General features: G+C 33.4%; 1 long non-coding RNA gene across 2 annotated transcripts; it reads left to right on the forward strand.

The window, feature by feature from the left end:
- Positions 1-13,624: 13,624 nt before the first annotated feature.
- LOC110735221 lies at positions 13,625-16,096 on the forward strand. Of its 2 annotated transcripts, XR_002514032.1 has the most exons (3): positions 13,641-13,869; positions 14,728-15,107; positions 15,819-16,096. It is a non-coding gene; the product is annotated as an uncharacterized LOC110735221 (long non-coding RNA). The 2 variants fall into 2 exon arrangements; XR_002514031.1 differs by having other exon boundaries at positions 13,625-15,107.
- Positions 16,097-23,342: the final 7,246 nt, after the last annotated feature.

The raw sequence follows: 23,342 nt of genomic DNA on the forward strand, positions 1-23,342 counted from the left end.
TGCAAAATTTTAAAAGGCAGAACCAATTAACAACTGAACTAGAAGGGAAAGAAGATACATAATTTGGCATGAAATCCCCAAAATCCTTGAAAAAAAGGAACATAAATATAAAATATATCATTAATTACATATTTAAAAACAAAATCAAACAAACAAAAACCCTTAATTGCCAATCGAAACATCAAACATGTAACATATGGGGAAAAAAGCCCCTTAAAATCGATACTCTACATAAGGAGAAGAATATAATTGAATATATGCATTCATTGTCGAAAAAATTAAGATAGATTATTTGAATAATCATCAATTTCTTCAATTTGAGGTAGATCTATAAGTTGATACAAGGGATAAGGGTAAGGCGGTTGTTGACTTGAATGAACAATACAAGAGGGGGGTGAATTGTATTGTAGAGGAACTAGGGTAATTTTTGCGGAATTTATAAAGGAACTCAAACAAAAACTAAAAGTGCAAAGAGAGATTTTACGTGGAAAACTTCTTGGCCCTAATCAAGAAGAAAAACCACAACCACAAGGGATTTTAAACTCAACTCTTAACAGTAATAGGGAAAACAACCTATTACAAATTAAGACTCTAAACTCAAGTTCCTCAACGAACTTAAGCTCCCTTCAACTGATCCCTCAATCAGTCGATCTCTCTTACTCTCTATTTCTCCTTGCTTCACTCAAAGCAATAAAACACTCTTAGAGTTTCCCCAAACTCTATCCCAATACAACTCAATATTAAACTCTAAATTTCTAAGTACAAAGACACTCAAGGACTTCAGTGGATTATGACTCTTTTGAAAGTTAAAATACTATAATGCTCAAGCGTGTTTTTCTCAACAGAAAACTAAAATATATTTATAGGCAGAGAAGGAAGTTAAAACATTTACGTTTTGCCTTAATCTCCACTAATCCACAACTTCCATAAAACTAGGAAGTACAGTTCGTGAGAGCTTGGGCAACAAGTCAATCGAATTATAAGGAAGTGGTTAAACTGGCTTCCTTATTTTTCTCAACTTCTTTTGACAAGGTAAAACACACGTTTGAAAGAAAATTTTCCAAGTCAGATTTTCCAAAGAATAAGAAAAGATCAAAACAGAAAATCTTTTTAACCAAAAAGATATTTTAACATAAAAGATATTTTCGAAATTAAATCAGTTGAAATATGGAAAATAAAATCTTTATCAAATAAAATTAAATCCACTTAAATCCTATCAATAATCATTGTACTTAACATAATTACAAGTAGCCTAAAGTAAAGATAAAATACATTAGACTCCTTGATACTCTGTGAAGCTTCGACTCTGAAACTTCAGTTCCTCACTCAAGGAACTAGCTTTCGAAGCTTCAACTCTGGAGCTTCAGTTCCTCACTAAAGGAACACGACTTGTGATTGACTTCTTTATCCTCCCATAGATAACTTAGATCTTGTTCCATGCTCCCTTCTTACTCAAGAACGTCATAGCATAAACCTGTCATTAATCAAAGCTAAAAATGAAATTTAAACTTATATGGGTTTGCTTAGGTTCTTTGAGTCATCATCAAAACTTAAGGTCAACAATATTCCCTTTTTTGATGAATGACAAACCTAAGAAAACTCAGTAAAATAAAGAAGTGATAATCAGAGAAAAAAAAAACAAAACAAAAAAAACAAAACTAAAGTTTAGTAAAAAAACTAACTAGAAATATCTACAAAACAAGGAACTGAGACTTGAGACTGATGATATACCTCAACATGAAGATGGATGGAGAGCTTGTCAACAATTGAGTTTGCCTTTATTTTCCCCCTTTTAACTTTCATCAAAATTAATGCACATATATATCTAAACACAGCACCATTGTAATGGTTTGTGTCCAAAGCACAGAACAAAGCACATATAGGCAGAAACAGTAGGCAAATAGTCACAAAGCAAGCAAGCAACATCCATATAAACAAACTGATGTTCCTCCAGAACATCAAAAACAAAAGCAAAATACCCTGTTTAATTGTTTACAGACCAAAAGAAGCAAAATAAAACCGAGTTTAATACAGACCAAGTTCAAAAGAAATAGTTTCATAGGGTAGGCAGAAAGAAAATAAGATTAAGCTTCAGGTGCTGAGGACTGGTGCTCGTCAGCTGCATTCTCATCTGGAACTGCTTCAAGGACCATCTCTTCAAGTTTCTTCAACAAATCAGCATGACCTTGAGAGATAGCAGAAGTGCTTTGCTGGAAGGATGAAGTGAGTTCCTTGGAGGTTTTCACTAGATCAGCCACTGTCTTCTCAAGAGCCTCGAGCCTTTGAATTAGAAGAGGTTGGGCATCAGTCATCTGTTTTACTGATTCCTTGAGAGCTTTCAGTTCCATAGTTGAGCTGAGGGAACTAAAAGCAGTAAATCCAGTACTTGTGGGAAAAGACTTTTCAACTGAATGCTGTTCCATGGTGCCCTGTTCCCCCTGAGCACCTAATTTCTCCTCACTTAGATCCACATATGGGACAGATTATGCCTTTTCACTCTTTCTCTTTGGCTTAAAAGCCAACCTGACACTTTTTCTTTTCACTTCACTTGGAGCACTCCCTTTCTTTTCTGACTCCTTAATTTTCTCCTTATTTTATTTCTCACTCTCACTCTCCTGTTCCTCCAGCCAATTCTTCACCTCATCCTCCACATACAGTTTCTTGATTTCATCTTGTTTTGGTTTGGGAAGGGTTTTTGGAAGAAACTGAGTCTTGCCATCCACAACATGCAAGTTTCTGCTTTCTAGAGTTTTGGGTTGAACAAAGTGGTTGGTTTGAAGTTTAAGGTGTTCATAGTTTGAGGTATTGATACTAAAACTCTCTATGAGAGTGATTATCAAATTAGCATATCCAACTTTCAAATGGTTTTCAAGGCAATGGGTTAGATGTTTTATCATGATGGAGGGAAAGTTTATTTGAATTTTGTTTTCAAGGCAATACATAAGCATGGCATCAAGATGATTGGCTTCATGTTTATGTTGGGTTCTAGGAACAATGGCCAAGTGAACAAAGATAAACAGTAATTTTTGAATAGGGGAAAACATATTATGGTTAGTTTGCACCTTAGACACTTTTCCACCAATTGATTCAACAATTTCTATAATTGACACATCACCAATACCCAAATCAGTAGCACCTTTAAAATATTCATCAAACCCCTCATTTGGAGTTCCAAAAATAGCACATAGATAATTAGCATCAAAACTAATTTTCTTATTTTTAACTTTAGACACACACACACCATCAATATTCTTGAAATTTGCACAGAATTCTTTCAAAAGAGCATGAGCAAGCACATTATTGTAACTTTCACTAAACAATTGCACCCAATTTTGAGCCTCAAGAATTTCAAGTAATTCAGAGTACTTACTTACTTCGCACCAATTTAAATTGATGCAAAATCCATGGATGAAATGATCAGAGCTTGCTTCGATTTTCTTGATGGATGGAGATTTTTCCATCATAATCATTTCACCCATTTCCTCCCAGCCTTGATTCTTAGGTTCCTCCTCCTCTAGCTTCCGTTTCTTCGATTCACTACGAGCTGCTGGCATGTTCTTGGGTTTTTCAGCAGAAGCTTTTGCTTGAGTTTCTTGCTTGATTTCCATGGGTGAGTATTTTTGTGGTGTAATTTGGGGTTTTGGTGAAATATACATGGGTGAATGAGCTGAATCAGTAAAATGTAAGGTATATTTTACGGAGTGAGGAGGTGAGGAACAGTGTTTAGGGTTTGGCTTCATTTTTATAGAGGTGAGAATATCAAGGGTTAAAAGAAATCGGTGGAAGGGTGTGGAAGGTTAGTTTAATATGTTAGGTGTCGATTAAAGAAGAGTGGTAAAAAACACTTCTCAATTGGTCAGATTGATTAAGTGTGATTTGACAAGGAAGTTCTAGATTAATTGTTTGATCTGAGTCTTTGAATTAAATACAAGGAATCTAGGGTATTTAAAAAAAATTTGAAGATAAATTTGAATTTCTAAAGATAAGCATTTGAGGATAATTCAAAATCAGAATAAAGTGATAAGATGTTTAAGAGGATAAAATTAATTAACTGATTAAATAATTAATTTTCACAGAGATAAAACAAAATCTTATAAAATATTTCGGAGGAACTTGGAACAAATCAACATAGTTTGTTATAACATAGATATGCCTAATGCAGTTTGATTTCTTCACATACAGCCACAATCCCATATGCAATGCCATACATTCTTTTGCTCAGGACTATGTTTTCACATATTTGATAAGTGGTTTATCTGACCACTTATTGTGTTAATTTAAACCCGATTTTGCATTCATTTCCCCTCTTTCTAACCCGTTTTTGAATGAAAATGTTTTGTATCGGCCTTACCCCCTCTTGGTTTGTGTTTTTCCATGTTTTGCAGGTCTATTGACTCAATTTGGCAAGCATTCAATGCATGGTTTATGTTCAAGGCAAGGAAATTAGAGAATGGAGAGGGCGCTCCAGCTGGAGCAGGCGTGCACCCCTCAGGAGCGGGCGCTCCAAACCTTCTGCCAAACTTAATGTCATGTGCACCCTATGAGGAGCAGGCGCTATTGGCCATGGAGCGGGCGCTCCTTCTCTGGGAATCCGTTTTCTTTTGACGGATTTCCCTATGTGTTTCGGGGAGTATAAATACTTCCCCTTTAGTTCATTTGTAACTTAGACAGAAATAGCCTAGTTTTTAGATACTCCTCTTAGTTTGAAACATTAATTTAGCTTAGTTTTCATCAAATTAATCATTGTAATAGTTGGTTTCAAGATTCATCCTCAAGAATTGACACTTTGTATTCAACATTTCCAAGCCTCAATTAGTAACTTCCTTCTACTTTTCTCCATTCAATTTCTGATTTTATTTGTTCTTGCATGATATTTAAATCTTATTAGTTCTTGATAATTTGTTATTGGATGATAGTTATTTCAATTGTTAATCACTTTTCCCTAATTATTGAAGAAGTTAGAACCCTAATACTTGTTTGCATGTTGATAAACATGAGTTGTGAGTAGTCTACTTGCTAGGGGTTGGGTGAAGCTCAACCTTTTGGGTTAATTATGCAAATGTGGGAGAAGCATTGATGTTTGTATTGCAATTAAATTGATTATATGAGATTGCTTGTTAGTTCTTCAATGATAGGATTAGCTACCCTTGACTTAGGAGCTTGATAGCATGATATGCTTAGTTTGACATGGGAATGTAAATTGATTATGTCATTACTTATTGCAATTTGATTATGTATCATTTATTGCTAGACTAATGAGGAATCTAAGTTTAGTAGTGTGAGTTGTTTTCTAATTGCATGAGGTTGATTTTACATATTGTCCTTACTATACCTTGTCTATTTTGCTCCCCGTTTGCCTAATTGCCTTGGTTGAGTGGATCCCATTCCCTAGTGTCTTTAATCCATCGATTTAGAATCATAGTTTGTTTGTCTACTTGACGAACCCCAATTGACATAGACTTCGAATTAGCTTAAGTGTTAAGATCTTTAGCAACCATATCCCGTTCCTTGTGGACCGAACTCTTACTTATCATTATGCTTGGTGTGTAAGGTATTTGTTAATAAATGTGTTTGATTGAGTGTGGAATGTGTGACCGTTCTAATGCCCATCAATATTCAGTTTGTGTAAGACATATATTGCATACATAATTAACTTATACCTTTAGGGGGAACTTGAGGTCTTCTTAACTCAATTGTATCATAACAAGTTCCATGCGCATCTTTTCAAATTTATCCCTGCTCAAAGGCTTAGGTCGAATGCCAGCAATTTGATTTTCAGTATCACAAAAATCCAATTTAATTAAGCCTTTTTCAACATTATCCTTAAGAAAATGATGCCTTATGTGAATATGCTTCACACGAGAATGATGAACTGGATCTTTTGAAATGCATATGGCACTTGTATTATCACAATAAATAGGAATGCAATTATACTTCATACCATAATCTCTTAATAGTTGTTTTATCCAAAGAACTTGGGAACAACAAGCTGCAGCAACTACATATTCAGCTTCAGCAGTTGATAAGGCCATTGTATTTTGTTTCTTGGAGCCCCAAGAAACTAGACATGGTCCGAGGAACTGGACCATTCCGGAAGTGCTTTTTCTGTTCACCAAATCTCCTGCATAGTCAGCATCTGCAAAACCTTTTAAATCAAAAGTATCACTTCTAGGATAGAAGAGACAAAGATTGTCAATTCCTTTGAGGTATCTTAGAATCCTCTTAACTGCTGTAAGGTGACACTCTTAAGGATTTGATTGAAACCTAGCACACAAGCCAACACTAAAAGCAATATCAGGTCTACTAGCAGTTAAATAAAGAACGGATCAGATCATACCTCTATACTTGGTTTGATCTACACTAGTTCCTTGTAGATCTTCATCCAATCTTGTGCCAGTTCCCATTGGTGTATGGTTAGTTTTTTCTTGATCAAGGTTGCATTTTTTCAGAAGTTCCTTGACATATTTTTGTTGGTGAATTGCAATTCATTCTTCAGTTTGTTTGATTTGAAGTCTAAGGAAGAAGTTGAGTTCTCCCATCATACTCATCTCAAATTCACCACTCATTAAATCAGCAAAATACTTGCACAAGATTTCATTAGTTGCTCCAAAGATAATATCATCAACATATATTTGAACAACTAATAAGTCAGTTCCTTCATATTTCAAAAACAAAGTTTTATCAACTTTTCCTCTTTTAAAATCATTTTGAAGAAGGAACTTGGAGAGCCTTTCATACCAGGCTCTAGGTGCTTTCTTCAGCCCTTAAAGAGCTTTATCAAGCTTAAAGACATAATTAGGAATTTGGGGGTTTTCAAAACCAGGTGGCTGTTCCACGAAAACATTTTCTTCAAGAAAACCATTTAAGAAAGCACACTTAACATCCATTTGGTATAACTTAAAACCCATAAATGAAGCAAAGGCAATTAACATTCTAATAGCTTCTTGTAGGGAATATTTCAAGCGTTAACCCCTAGCTTGAACCCCACTGTGATCATACACTAAAGTACGGTGGCGTCCAAAGGGAAAGAAGATAGAGCAAAAGAGTCGCCAACAAGTTTTTTTAGGAACTTGTAAACCGTTCACGAGGTGAAGGTTACACCCCTTAACGATCCAGGAGATCGTCAATTCCATTAGGTCTTGAACCAAATAGGGTTCGGGGATGAAGGTACAAATCCAACCTAAAAGAGATTGAACCTGCCCTAATAATAGGCCTCTACTTTATTCAGATCGTATTCATGTGCGCTTTCTAACTAACATGCAATCAATAGGTTTACCCTAAACCTGTTTAATCTTTGTTGGTTGAATATTAATGCACAAATAAACTATTATTGGCGATCACTTGAATTATAATCAAATTAACCCTAACAAGATTATTAAATTATCTTATTAAGCGTGATTACAAGTACCAATTCCCTTTAAACATGCATAAAAGGGTGTGATCAAGCAATAACAATAAATATCAAGCAACATAATAATCATCAAAATAATAATTACAATAATCATAATCATAATCATCATCATAAAATAATCATAAATTATGTTAAAGCATAATAATAGCAAGATCCTAGGCATGATACTAATAAGATTAATAACAAACCCTAGCATGTCACTAAGCAATAAAAATCAAAGCTTTAACCCTAACATGATACTAACAATCATAAATATTAGGAAGAATGTAGGAAGCATCATACTTTTAATCATACTTGATATTAAATTTACCCTAGACATGATACTAGGAATCATAATAACAACCTAAGCACGAACTCTATATCATAACATCAATAAAAACCATTAAAGCACTTACTTTGATGCCTCGTACCTCTTTCCTCAAAAATTAAACCTTTCACGTCTAGGGTGAAGGCAACTTCGAATATGGCTAGGTGTTTCTAGATCTAATGAATGCGGAATTTTGTATTTGAGAGAAGGCTAGTTTAGAAAAGAGAGAGAGAGAGAGAAATCAAGAAAATCTTGATGAGAGTTGGTGAGAATGAGAGAGAATAAGAATTGATGATTGTAGGTTGTAGATGAATGAAAATTGATGATTGTTGATGATTCAAAACGGAGTTTTTACGACGTTATTTATAAAGAAAATCAGCCAAAAAGATAAAATATCAAAACAGAGTTCTGGCGCAAATAAAATTGGACTAGCGCCAACGTTGGCTATTGGCGCCAGGCGCCAAGCGTAGCGCCCGGCGCTACAGCTGGCGTTTGGCGCTGATTCAGAAATTCACGCGTTTTCTTAAAATCAGATAAAAATTGCCGTATAGGAGGATAAAATCGTATTTTCCTCAGAAATGTTCCTTGATTTTAATTAAAACTCTAAAAAGTCAACAAAAGTCAATTTATCAATGCTAATTGAATTAGGAATGAAAAGAACCTTCTAGAAGAATCTAGAAGACTAAAACCATTCCTAATTGCATTAGGAATGATAAATCTATATTAGGCCCTCCCCTAGATCATTGGGCCGCATATAAGGCTCAAACCGGGCCCATTTAAGTAAATTGGCCATAACTTCCTCAATATTCATCGGAATTGGGCTTATAATATATCGTTGGAAAGCTCTTTTCAAGCCCTATCCAACTACAGTACTATTGGACCCATATCATGGAGCAACCAAACTGGATTGGTTATTTTCTTAAAATAAGTTTTCAAAAATAGAGAGAAGAGAAAATAAATTAAAACTATCCGCAACACTAGACTTTCCACACGTTCATTTCATTCGATTATGATTCAACGCGAAAGGTACTCATCACTGGGTTTGGTTTTTGGGGAGACACAAATGAGTGTCTACTCTTTTAATCTAGCAACAGGGGCAAAAGTTTCTCCAAAATCAATATCTTCTTGCTGATTATAGCCTTTCACAACAAGTCTGGCCTTGTTCCTCACAATGGTTCCATACTCATCCACCTTGTTTCTGAAAACCCACTTGAGTCCTATTACCTTTTTATTCTTGGGTTTCTCTTCAAGATGTCAGACCCTGTTCCTTTCAAATTCATTGAGTTCATCTTACATGGCAATTATCCAGTCAGCATCTTTGAAAGCTTCTTCATGATTTCTTGGCTCAGTTATGGATAGAAAGGCTTGGAAGGCACAGAAGTTCCTCATCTGTGATCTAGTTTGAGTTCCTCTACCAATGTCACTTATGATGAGATTAGTAGGATGAGAGCCTTGATATTTGAAGGGCTTTGGATGAAACTCTCTGGATGGAACTCCTATTTGAGGCACTTCTTCTTCTGCTTCCTCAAGTTCCTCTTCGCTGCCTGTTTCTTCATAACCTTGTGTAGGGAATTATAGGTACTACGCAGCGGAAAAAAGATGAATCATATTCATACAGTACCTAATCCCAAGATCTAATGCATAACACATAAAGAACATATAATCGTACCTTTGAAGCGTGATTCCACGTGCGATCGAGCAAGAACAATGGGGGATAAATAACCCCAAGCGTGATTCCTCTACTTAGTCCACGAGCATGGATTAAACCTTCACTAATGCTAGTTAGTTGTGACTGAACACTTCAATCAAACTTCAACGGAGATTTGAGCCACGAACACACCACAACACCACCCACGCGCCACCACACGCGCCACCCGGGGAGGAAGGCCGTACGGTCAGGGAGGAGAGAGAGAGAGGGTCGAGTAGAGAGAGAGAGTCGGGTTTTTGGGAAACCTGGTTGCTTATGTGACAATTAACTGTATGTCAATTGTTGTATCATGCAACCCTAGGCATGATTTATATTTATAGATCATATCTAGAAATAAATTAAAACCATGTCAAGTCCAAAACCCATTAGACTCTTCTAACTATCCAAGCCCAATTATCAACATGGTATGTCATGAACTAATGAGTATCAATAATGGGCCTCTAACTTGTTTAACCCAATACTCTTATGTGTGACCTTGTAGGATCCATTCTACAAGGCTTTGGGCCATTAAGCTAACCTAAAGATCAATTGCCATATCTAGCACCAAACATTGACGACCCTATAGAATGAACAGATTAACTCCATAATCATGATCCTTGATATATCTAGTAATTGCACTTATCGATGACACAACTCCTTCAATCTCCCACTTGTCTAAGACAAGTGCGCAATATTCAAATTCCTTAAGTCAATGTGTGCCAATTTGATAATATGATTGCATCTCATGTCGTAATCATATTAGTCTACAAATCTTTTCTTGAAATACTGAGTTAGATTTACAGAACAAATGATTACTATGTAATGCATTTGAGCATGGCCATGCATTTTCTGAATTCTCCCTCTTCAAGGGGCCAAGACACATTCCTATTTAATAGGTAGACTCAATCCAATCTTGTGGCAACCAAAGCTCCCACTCAACTCATGAAGCAACCGGGAAACACCCTTATAATCCCCAGTTACGACTGGACGTTTGAGTGTACCACAGCTAAATCAATCATTGAAAGGAATCATTGTTCCACTCATGTCAAAGGAATCCACTAATATATCCGGAATTTCTATAATTGAACTTCAAAGTAGGTCTATAGTTCGATCATGCATCATTCATGCACATCCATGTGATTGACCGAGCATCATCACTATGTTCCTATAGCCCATGAAACTGCACTATCCAATCAATCTTACATGCTAGTCCAATTTATGAAATCATTTATGTCCACTTTAATGATTCCGAACTAGGAACTTAAATAATGTATGAATTTAGTTTACCTGTGGGGTTTCATTCAACAGGTCATCAACCTGATGAGCCCATCAATTCATAATTATTTTGGACATTTTATTTAACCTTGAAACCACGATTAAATAAGATTGAAACTTTGTTTCAATTGATAAACATAATTCTGCAAATGAATGTATTACACATGTAACTTGTTTTTCCCAAAAATAAATACAACTTCTAATTACATCATTTGCCTCAATCCAATTTCATTAGCATGTTTCTCATGCTTTGGAAATGGAAGGGATTTAGTAAGTAGAGTTCATGAGACATTCTCATAAACATGAATTTTGCAATTTCTAAATTTTATAATCATATTCATCTCCATACATTAAGAATCTCTCTCATCCTTTTACTAGGAATTTTGGAATTTCTAATTTGTATTCCAACATCACCTTGGATTTCGATTGAAACCTATTATCACTTGTTCTAAAACACGTGAATCAAATAGACGAGTATAGTCCATGGCATGTGTAATACCCGAATATTTTATGATTTAATATATTATATTTTATAAAAAAAATAGTTATTTTTATTTATTAAATAACTTTCCTAATTTCATATTTATATTTTTTTTAGAGTTCGAAAAGGTTTTAAACCCTATTATATTTTAAATAGGACTCTAAATTTTAAAGATATTTTAAACCCTAAAACTATCTTTTGATAAATATATATATATATATATATATATATATATATATATATATATATATATATATATATATATATATATATATATATATATATATATATATTGCCGTGCAATTTCAGAATCTATAAAAACGTTGCCTTCGTTTTTATTTCGTTCATGAACTATGTGATGTTGTGAGGTTAGTAGGTTACCCTTGTTCCTTGATTTATGAGCCTTTAATTCTTCCTTATTATCACCAAGTTAATTAGTCATCTATAGCCTCATTCGAATTGATCAGCTTATACCAAATACTTTTGGATCATTTAACATCATAATCATCATTATCTTCCTTCCTTTTCTTTTTCAATTTTTACGAGTGGGTATTAATATAACTCCACCTATAAAATCCTCCTCCAAATCAAAATTACCCAATGACATAGTATGTACATGCTCGTGATTGCACATCCTTCCGTTTATCTACTAAGTCTTGTTGTTTCCGAAAGGTAATCACACGTATGATATCAATTTGGAGATGTTTGATTAATTTAATTGTATTATTTATTATGTGTAATCACACAAAATTCATGTTTAATTATTATTTATTATATATAATCACACGAATCTTAATCCTTGGAGTTGTTTATTTAATCATTGATTATTGTTTGTATTGATTATATTTTGTATTATTATATGTAAATTTTATGATTTATTTGTATGATCAAGATTTATATATATGTGATTAAAGTGTTGCATTATATAATTTGAGTGTCGTATTAATTGATTGTATTATTTATGCTATGGTTTTTAATGTTGTTGTTATAGGGAGTATTGTTTTATCGAGGTTTTAGGGTTGTTAGTACAGAGTATTGTTTTTGGGTTGAGAATTAATTCTTTTTGGGTACTAGTATTAGTTCTATAAGAGTTGAGATATTTGATGAGTCGAATATGTTGTCATGTTATTTGGGAACATGTGCCAATATTGAGAATTTATTATCATGTGAAAGATTACTTGATCGATGTATGAGATCAAAAGGTTGAGATTATTATTTTGTTTTTGGTTTGAGGCTCGGCGTTATAGACCTTAGTCCTTGGCATGTTGGTAAGGAGATAATGATCATGAGTTAAGAATGAGGTACAATCTTTATTTATTTATTTTTTTCTATGGTCTTCTACAGTGGAATTGGCCCGTATGTGGTCTGGTTCAAGGTGTTTTCTGGTTATTGAGAGTATTCAAATTTTTATACTTGTTGGTTTTATTTGAATTACCCATGTCCAAGGCTAGGTATAGAACAACGAGCATGGCACACTTATGGGATATATTGAGTAAAGGTTCGTATTATTATTCGAGGTTGAGTTTGACAAAGGTTATTTTCAGAGTACAATGTGAAATGTAGTTTCGAACTACATTGTTTAATTGATCTAATAATGTTAATTATTATATTATACTCTATATTCTGATATGTGGTGATTACTCAGCTTTTTGCTGACGTGTGTGTTATTTTGTTGTGCTACTTGTATTTGCGGCCCATGTCTTTTTCTTATGGTGGCCCTGCACTACAAGAAAATCCATTTATCGCAACAAATGTTTGGCAACAACATTATAGTCGTTGCTGAAAATTTTATTAGCAACGATAATGTCGTTGCAGTTGGTAAATTTTCATTTCCCTCCACACCATGCCAGCGCGCGAGATTGAATTAATTCACGGTCTATTTTTTACAACAACATTTTTGGTTGTAATATATTGTATAAAATACAGCAACGACTTGTTTTGTTGTTAAATATTCAATTAATATACCACAACGACATCTTTGTAGCAAAAAATAAAAAAACAAAAAGGTAAAAATTTAAAAGATTGTACTAGTGGACTAGAAGCTTCTTTTTAGAGAATGTCTTACTTTACTAATCCCAATTGTAAAACCCTACCCTCATTCACGCGCCATTATTTCCCTTTCATCCCGCCACCGTTCTCGTTCTCCGGCAAAGTAATCTAGCCACTAATTGTCACCGCATCGCTGCAACTCTATCATTCTATTGCATTATTAAGTAAAAAAAATAAAAATTGAAGTCACATAAACCAGCAGAAAGATGTGGGTGTCGATAATATTGAGGGTGTCGAACATTACTGGTGAATGTTCCTTCTAGCCCTTGCGTTTTCGGTTAGTATTCTGATTCTATTTAACAATTTTATTATTTTGTAAAGTTTGTGTGTAGTTTATATACATGTAGCCCCTCCAATTCTTTGTTTTATCTTGGCTTTCCAAAAATACTTCATTTTAAATTTGGTCACCTACAAGATTTTTTTTTTTTTTTTTTTATGCCCTTGACAATCCTCTATCTTTCTTTATCTTTCTTAGAGTACAGAGTAAGCTAACCTCCTTTGCAAATTGGCCATGTTTTTTCTTTTACTTTGCAGATATGACATTGTTTTAGATATGATATGATATACATGCTTCTAAACCTCCTTACAATGTGAACTTAGGGAATGGCTTTTGATAAGGAATGGATGAAAATTAGTCATCATTCATTGCCCGAATACAGGTAGGGTGCTGATGGCTTTCTGAACTTTGCATTTTCAAATGTCACAGAAGTTCATGATACTACCACAATTAGATGTCCTTGTGATAAATGTCGTAATCTAATTTGTAAAAAAAGGAGTGATGTGAGGTTTGATTTATTAAAGTGGGGATTGTATGCAAATTATACTACCTGGGAACTACATGGGGAAATTGTAAACCATTCTAATGGTGGTCACATAAGTGAAATTAGTGACATAGAGGGGATTGGACATAATGACAGTGAGGTTAACATGTTGGAGGATGCTTTTGGAGTGCCAAGCATGCATTTAGGGCGAGATGAGGCGGATTCCAATAACAATAATGAGGAACCTAAAGGGGAGGCAGCAAAGTTTTATCGTTTGTTGAATGAATATCAGGAGCCCCTAACAGTTGGTGGCACTACAATGTCAAAGTTGTCTTATATTGTTAAATTGTTGCACTTGAAAGTCTTAAATAATTGGAGTGATAGTTTGTTTGATAGTCTATTGAAATTGCAATGCCAAGCCTGGGGAACTAGCCTTCCAGATTCTTATTATGAGGCAAAAAAACTGATTACTGATTTAGGGCTTGAGTGTGTTAAAATTTATGCATGTAAAAATGATTGTGTTTTGTATTGGAAACAAAATGCAAAGTTAGACAAATGTCCAACTTGTGATTTACCTAGGTATAAAAATATTGATATTGGGCCTTCAAAAGTTGAATGTGTTGTGTTAGTTGTATGAATGTGTTGTGTTAGGTATAAAAATATTGATATTGTGACTTATAAAGTGACGATGTAATGTGTTGTGTTAGTTGTATGAATGTTTACATATTTTAACTTCAAATTTATGTTTTTGGTTAGGAACATTTAAAAGTTGTTGTTGCACATGGTGAATCAAAGACTCAAGAAGAGATTCTTCTAGATGTTTTGACACCAAGATCAGGGTACTTTCGTGGAAAGGGAACTGCCTTGCCTGGCTTCAGCAAAGGAAGACATCAATTAGAGCATCAAAGCTTAATACGTGAGCAACAAAAGAAAATTCAGGAGCAACAAGAATTAATTAAGGAGTTGCAAGAGAATCAGGAAAGAACTACCAAACAATTAGAAGAGACTCAGGAAGCAACAGCAAGACAATTACAACAACAAAAAGAGGAGACATAACGTGCAATGAATGCAATGAAGGAAGAATTACTCAGAGCACTTGGTAATAGAGTTGCAAGTTAAACATCAAATATTTCCAGGTAATTTATTTTGTAAATCTTTGTGTGTGTGTGTGTGTGCTTTTTTTTATTTTTTTTTACTCGAGTTGGGTAAACTTAATCCTCCAAAACTTCCACATCACCATCTTTGTCTACAATTTTCCAAGATGCTCCATCAGTACAACCTCTTTGAAAAAAATTAAGTTTTATAGTACGTGCTACACTTTGTTTTTATTATAATTATTTAGTTTGTTTTTGTGTTTCTACTCCTCTCTCTCTCTCTCTCTCTCTCTCTCTCTACTTTTCTCCTCTTAAATCCAGGGTTCTTATGTGAGATCTTTGCTCCCTTTTTCTAACTCTCAAATAAGTTTCTTTGAAAGTCATCATCTCAATTATAGTAGTAATTATAATACATTAAAAAGCAAATGATTATAATTTTTTAAAGGAAGACTAAGTTGGCTATCAAATGTGTGCTTCATATGTATATGGTATAGGATTTCTATGATCATTTTATTTCTTAATTATGCAAACTTTGTTACAGCAATTTCTAATTTTCTTTCATCAGAATCATGCTTATAGTAAATCAAATACATGATGCCAATATAATTCTTATAGATCTTTTAATATTTATCAAAATTTCTTGAAATTTATTACATATATTATATATAAAATCAAAAGAACAAGTGATGCTAGATTTTGCATTGGGTTCTTCATAATTCTAAAATTATATCTTCCTTTATTTTGCTAATGCAGGTTATGTTGGAAAAGTATTAGTAAATGCATGGAGAAAGTGTGCAGATGATATGTAGTATAGGTTTTATTTTGCACAATGACTACTTGTTGGACATGACTTAGTGGAAAGATGGTTTACTCTATTATGGTTGTACATTGGTGGGATGACTAGAAAATTAGCCTTTTGGAACAAAGATGGATGTAATCTTTTGGGAGAAGTCATGTTTAATGTTGACTTAGACTATTAGATGTATATATTTATCTAATCTTTTGGATATAATCACTTGTGTTATGTTAAATATTACACATGTTAAATATATATTAACTTATTAGCAATTTACCTATTTGCATTTCCAATAAATTAATAAATAATTCTACAAAGATTTATCGCTAAACCATAAATTAGCAATGACTTGTATGGTTGTAAAAAATATAATGCATTATCACAACAATAAATGTCGTTACAACATACAATTATTTTGAAATGACATTTGTCGTTACCATACACCAAATTAAATAAAGCAACGATATTAGTCGTTGCACTAAAAGGTATTTTTATAACGACAAATGTCGTTGCAAAAGATTATTCAACATATTGCAACGACAAAAGTTGTTGCCATAATTTCCTTCTAATGCAACGACCTTGCAACGGCAATTGTCGTTGCTATAGATTTTTTTTGCAACGACTTTGTATTTTTTGCAACGATTTTTTTTGTTGCGAAAAAAAAGTTTTCTTGTAGTGCTGCGACGATCTATTTTGGAATTTGTCCTTAGTGGTGAGCAGTCAAGATTTTCTAAGCAGGTTGATCAAGTGGTCGTAGCTAAAGGAGCTCAAGTGTTTCGATTAGTGTGATGTCATGAGTTTATAAAGTTGTATTAATAGCTCACCTAGTTTATTGGGTTGTAATTATTGGGATTTTGTAAGCCTTAACACTCGACAGGTTGTTGAGTGTGGCGGTAATACCTCCGATTTAAGTGTATGCTTCCGCAGTTTTATTTAAAGGTTGTCTATTTTTCCTTTATTTCTTATTTATTATTAGCTAGTAAATCGGGGGTGTTACAACATGCATGATGCATCCTTTGCGAATTGCATAAGGATCATCACTCAAAATCTTAGTTTCATCGACCTTTCTCAAAGTATTGAATCATTAAGCAATGTGCCATGTTACATGGGATTGAAACTCCTTTCAATATAATGTTGAACCTTATAAGAATCTTATCAATATAAGCTTCTTAACCAAACTTAAACAGCCATCAAAACCTATCTCTATAGATTTTGAATCCTAAACATACTCATCGTTCTCCTCAAGGTTTTTCATACAAAATGCTTCAGCCATTACTTGACCCTTCAAGCAATGAATAATTTCTCTTTATACTAGACCAAGAAGACTTCATAGCTCCCACTAAACATCTTGTACACACAAGACATTTTCTTCATTTTACGAGAACATCAAACGATTTGATTTACTCACAAAATTAAGAACATTAATCAACTCCATGATGCTAACTTCAATCTATTAAAGGATCTTTTATGCATCTTTAGGATTATTGGATTTTCAAAATCATTCTGATTGTATCATATACAAATCTTCTTTCGTGAACAATTTCAAGAAGGCGTTCTGAAATCCATCTACCAAATCTTATAAGGTAGAAATCACTAAAATATCTTTAATAGATCTTTGCAACATGACTAATGTAAAATTTTCGTCGTAGTCATAGTCATACTATGAATTAGTTGAATCCTTTAACAAGTCTTTGCTTACTTAGAAAACATTTTTCTTTCTTGTCTGTTTTGCTTATAATGGGTCTCACCCAATTAGGCAAATTATTCAAGTGTCACACACTTGCTTACAGATTTAGAATCTATTTCAGATTTCCTGGTTTTTAAACCACTTGGAGTTATAACTTGTCAAATCATCTTTGTTACTTGCATAATCATCATGTTCCAAAATGAGTATTTTAGAACTCTTAGTCAATATGAAATCATATTTCTTTGGCTAAGTTTTACGTATGCTAGTCATCATTGTGGGTTTTGATGCAACAATTGAAACTTATACAACAACTTTGTTTAGTTTCAATGAGAAACGACAATAGAGGATTTGCACTTGGAATGTACTACCTTCGACACATGGTTATTAATCTCATTGTACTTAATGAGACCACGCGTTGTCATTTGTAACATGAGGTGAATCATGCTCATATTGTTGCTTTTATTCAAATACTTCTTGAATTTCTTCAAGATTTTCGAAATCACTTTTCTTGAACTCTTCAAGGTTCTAGAACTCTTTCAAGATTCTTATACTCCCACTTGCCTTTTTTGAGGAGACACTTTTTAGCATAGGGTGAACCAACCATGGTTTGAACCATGTTTGTTTGTTGCTTTTCTCGAACTCTTTCAAGATTTACACTACTCCAACTTGATCTTTTGGAACAATTTCCATAAGGGAACCTACTTGAGCAACAAACATTTTGTGCTAAGTATGATTTGTGTAGTAGTACCCCATGCTCTGTATAGGAATTGATCGTGCATTAAACGATTTAATACAACATTTATTCCTTTCTTTGTAGAAAGACTTTATAAGAACTATTCTTATCCATATCACATACGAAACATTTGCTACATTTTGATTTGACCTATGTATCTTTGTTTAGTTTTGTAGCTTATCTTAAAAGTATATTTCTTGAATAATGGTTGGAAGATAGGTAATTTTATCCATTATCAAAATATATCTCATATAGATTGATAGCTCCCTTCATAAACACTTCACAAGGTTTTCTTTCGGAGTTTGTCGTAAAACGATTTCACAACTCTTGGATGTTCATCAAGGTCTTGGCTTAAATTTTCTTTATTACGATCATATCGCAATATTTTGAATGTGTTTCCAAGTAAATGTCTTGACTCAAATTTTCACAATTACAATCATATTTTAATGCAATTATTATCTTGTCAAGTTGATACTGAACTTCATACTGAACATTTTGAACTTTTCAAAATTTTCACTCTTATGCTTCAACTAAGCACAAGTAGTGATCGTATCACAAATGAAGTTTCATTGTCCGTCTCTAGCCTTTGAACCTTTGGTTTTCTTACATCGATATGTATTCGACCTCGAGTTCACATCATCATTTCTTTAATTGGTGACTTTTCAAAATTTCAAATTAGAATGATAATTACATATGTCAATGGATTCTTAATCTAATGATATTGAAAGTCCATCCCTTTGGATCTTTCGCATGCAATGTTCATTTTTGTTCGAATTAGAGACAATTCATATATAGAAATTGTTTAATTATTTCTATCATATAGAACTTTGAACCTATTTAGCAATCTCAAAATACATTATGACTCAATGAAGCATAGAATAACATTTATTACACGTTTTTGAATCTTCGATGCTTAGTCATTACTAACATTGAATGGTGTTTTGATAATGGCAAAAATGAATAACATTTATTTAATTCTAGCCAATAACTAGTAAAGGTGAAATATAGGTCCTACTTGTAAAGTTGCAACTTTTGCTTCCAGACTTGTAGATTCTACTTGTGAAGTAGCAACATTTGCTTCTAAACTTGTAGATTTATTTCTCCTTTAGCCATACTTCTTCATTTAGTTCAACCTCATTCTCAATAAGAGAGAACTAAACAAGACATCATATGTCAAAGAAGTAGTAATGTGCTAAATCAATTTCTATAATATACTTCTTAAATTTGGAACATTTCCATTCTTTTACCTTCCAACTATATGAGGTAGTTTCTAATCAATTGGAATGGGTCCATTTAATTTGAAACATTTGTTGTTCATAATAACTTTTAGCATGTAAGTAGTTTTAGGTTAGAGAAGTAGCAACTTGTTTGCATTTCTTGGCCTATAACTTCTTAATGCAATCCTCATATATTCCTAAATCTTTCCCATTTGAGCCACTTAGAACACTTCTCTTAGGCTCAAAATGATGCTTTGCTTAACTACTTTAAGCACTTTTCATGATTTTGCTAAGTCTATTCAATCATTATTTATAATAGAGTTTAATCAACTATTTAACTCTTATATAAAGTGGACGAAGAATAGCGTCATTTGATCAACTTTTGATCATAGAGATTTCCAATCACTTTCTTATATTCAATCATATTGAAGATAAGAGATTTTATTGGACTTTTATACTTGTCTTTTAGAGGGTTTGTACCTCCCATCTCATTATATCCCTTGAAACACTTTTCAAAATGAAGATGTGTTGGCATTTTACTCAAACGATTTGAATAAAACCAACCTTAGACATGTGACATGGATTTCTAAAACTTGCCTTTTAGAACCATCTTAGCATAATTGGAATATAGGTTTATGGATTATCTTTTAACCTTTTGAGAACGTTTCTCAAATTTATTTCCAATCGAGGAGATTATATGTAAAATAAAATTAGAACGACATGTTACTTATAAGTAAACACAAAATTTAATTATGTTTAGTAAAATTTAAAGTACCATAAGCGAATTAAGTTGGTAACTTTAAAGCATTTATTCAATTTTAATTGATCCCTATTGAATAAAATGATTTCAAGATCCTTTATTTGTGCAATAATTGACCGGACTGAGGTCCTACCATCAAGTATTGCATTTTCAAGGTGAGTAACCTCTTTACTAATTACAACTCTTTGTAACTCTTGGTTGAATAATTAATCATCACATGTTTAATTATTACTCTTAGCTTCAAGGTTCTAAACGCTTTAGGTAACCTTGTTGAGTATAACCAATTAAAATTGTAAAACATGATTTACCCCCACTCCCCTAAGATATAATATGACCTATCATAAATATCGAAGGTTTCATCGGGTTTTTAATTGGAAAAGCAACCTTAATATTACTGGGACCTAGATTTATTATGTTGTTATTAAATAGTGAACTCTAGCACATCATCACAAAACATCAATAAAATCTAACATGCATAATAAACTGAATGCATAAACAAGAAATAGCATGGCCCCTAATCCTAAGAAACTAATAAAGAAAAAAACTCCCACTTGAACCTTCATGGATCTCATCCACCTTGTTCCTTTGGGCCTTCACTTCATGGGCTTCTTGGATTAACTGCAACCTGTAGTTTTACTCTATTCTATCTACACTTAAATAAAATAAAATTACAAAAATACTTTATCGGTACGTAGACCGTACTAAGATTACAAAAATACATCACAATGCGCAGATCGTATTTAGTAAACTACTGGGCCATACTAGTCATTATATAGCAATAAATAACATCATATATTATAAAATTGCCACATAATAAATCACTCGTCATGCTTTCCTAAACTACAACATCGAATGTTCACAATTAAGGAAACATGGCACCAAAATATCTCAAATTTTTAATTAATGCAATTAGATAATATCATATATTATTCATGACCATTAATAAATATCATATATTCTAAATTAGTCATGAGATAGAATCAAATCTTATTTTAATCTTAAAAGATAAATCATATTTATCCTCAAAGATTATTCTAACAAAGTTAGGAAATTCTATCCTAATTACTAGCCAATCACAAAATTTTAAATCAATTATTAACCAAAATTAATTATGGGATAATCACATTATTTAAATCAATTATTATCCTTTTGGAATATGCTCAGAATATCCTAACAAATCTTATCCAAAATTAACCACTTTAATTATGGATAATTACCAATTTAACAACTTTAAATATGGATAATATCAAATATAACAACTTTTGAAAGATTTGACTTTATCCTAAAATAAAAGATTTAATCCAAATAAAACCGAATTTATCTTTCAAAATAAAAGATCGTATTTTCAAAATATTTTATCTCATCCAAAATAAATCATATTTATCTTGAAATATTTTTTTTAATTTTTTTTATAACCGTGCACCAGCCACCGTGGTGTGACCAGCCGAAGCCGGCCACGGTGGCCATACACCGTGAGGTGTACGCTGCTCTGCAGCGGTGCACAGCAGCAGCAGTAGTGCTGTGCAATTGTTGCACGATGCTGCTGTTGCTGCACCCCTGACCCGACCTGCTTCCCTACCCCGCCCCTCCCTCCGGACCACCTGCAGCGGCAGCCGCCGTGGCTGCGCCACCCAGCCACGGTTGCCGCTACGAAAAAAACCTTTTTTTTTAATTTAATTTAAATAAAACAAAACATATTTTGTAAAATTAAATTAATGTTAATGTGGTCCAATTAATTTCAAAATTAAATCACATTCAATTTTGAAATTAGGGTTCTTCATGAAATCAATCCCCAATTTAATTTAACTCTTAAATTAAATGATTTGATCATGAAAAATTCATAATTTATCATAAAATCAATTAGATTAAATTCTTTAATTACATAGTAAACGAATTAAATCGAAACCAAAACACAAAATTCATAATTTAGGGTTAGGGTTTCGAAATTTTCAAAAAAAAATAGGGTGGGGTTTCGAAATTTTCGAGTGATTAGGGGCAAAATTTGGATCTCTTCATGGCTATTTTGAGCATTATTAAATCACATTTAATCAATTCCAAGAGTTAAATCACATTTAATAAAATAATTTGACCCATAATTAAATTATTCTCTCTCCTAATTGAATTAAAATTGTTGATTATCAAAGAATTATAGTCAATATGCGTAAATGCAATAGGCTCTGATACCACTGTAAGGAATTATAGGTACTACGCAGCGGAAAAAACATGAATCATATTCATACAGTATCTAATCCCAATATCTAATGCATAACACATAAATAACATATAATTGTACCTTTGAAGCGTGATTCCACGTGCGATCGAGCAAGAACAATGAGAGATAAAGAACCCCAAGCGTGATTCCTCTACTTAGTCCACGAGCATGGATTAAACCTCCACTAATGCTAGTTAGTTGTGACTGAATACTTCAATCATTTTTCAACGGAGATTTGAGCCACGAACACACCACAATACCACCCACGCGCCACCACACGCGCCACCCGGGGTGGAGGGTCGTACGGTCAGGGAGGAGAGAGAGAGAGAGGGTCGAGTAGAGAGAGAGAGTTAGGGTTTTTGGGAAACCTGGTTGCTTGTGTGACAATTCACTGTATGCCAATTGTTGTATCATGCAACCCTAGGCATGATTTATATTTATAGATCATATCTAGAAATAAAACCATGTCAAGTCCAAAACCCATTAGACTCTTCTAACTATCCAAGCCCAATTATCAACATGGTATGTCATGAACTCATGAGGCCCAATAATGGGCCTCTAACTTTTTTAACCCAATACTCTTATGTGTGACCTTGTAGGATCCATTCTACAAGGCTTTGGGCCATTAAGCTAGCCCAAAGATCAATTGTCATATCTAGCACCAAACATTGACGACCCTATAGAATGAACTGATTATCTCCATAATCGTGATCCTTGATATATCTAGTAATTGCACTTATCGAAGACACAACTCCTTCACCTTGTTCCTCCTGAATTTCAGGTGGAGGAACTTCAGCATTTTTTTCTTGATGATCTTGTTTAGGTTCAATTTGCTTTTCCTTGGGATGACTAGTTTCCTCTTCATCATCCTC

Source organism: Chenopodium quinoa, unplaced genomic scaffold (assembly GCF_001683475.1).
Source record: "Chenopodium quinoa cultivar QQ74 unplaced genomic scaffold, ASM168347v1, whole genome shotgun sequence".
Classification (NCBI taxonomy): Eukaryota; Viridiplantae; Streptophyta; class Magnoliopsida; order Caryophyllales; family Amaranthaceae; genus Chenopodium; species Chenopodium quinoa.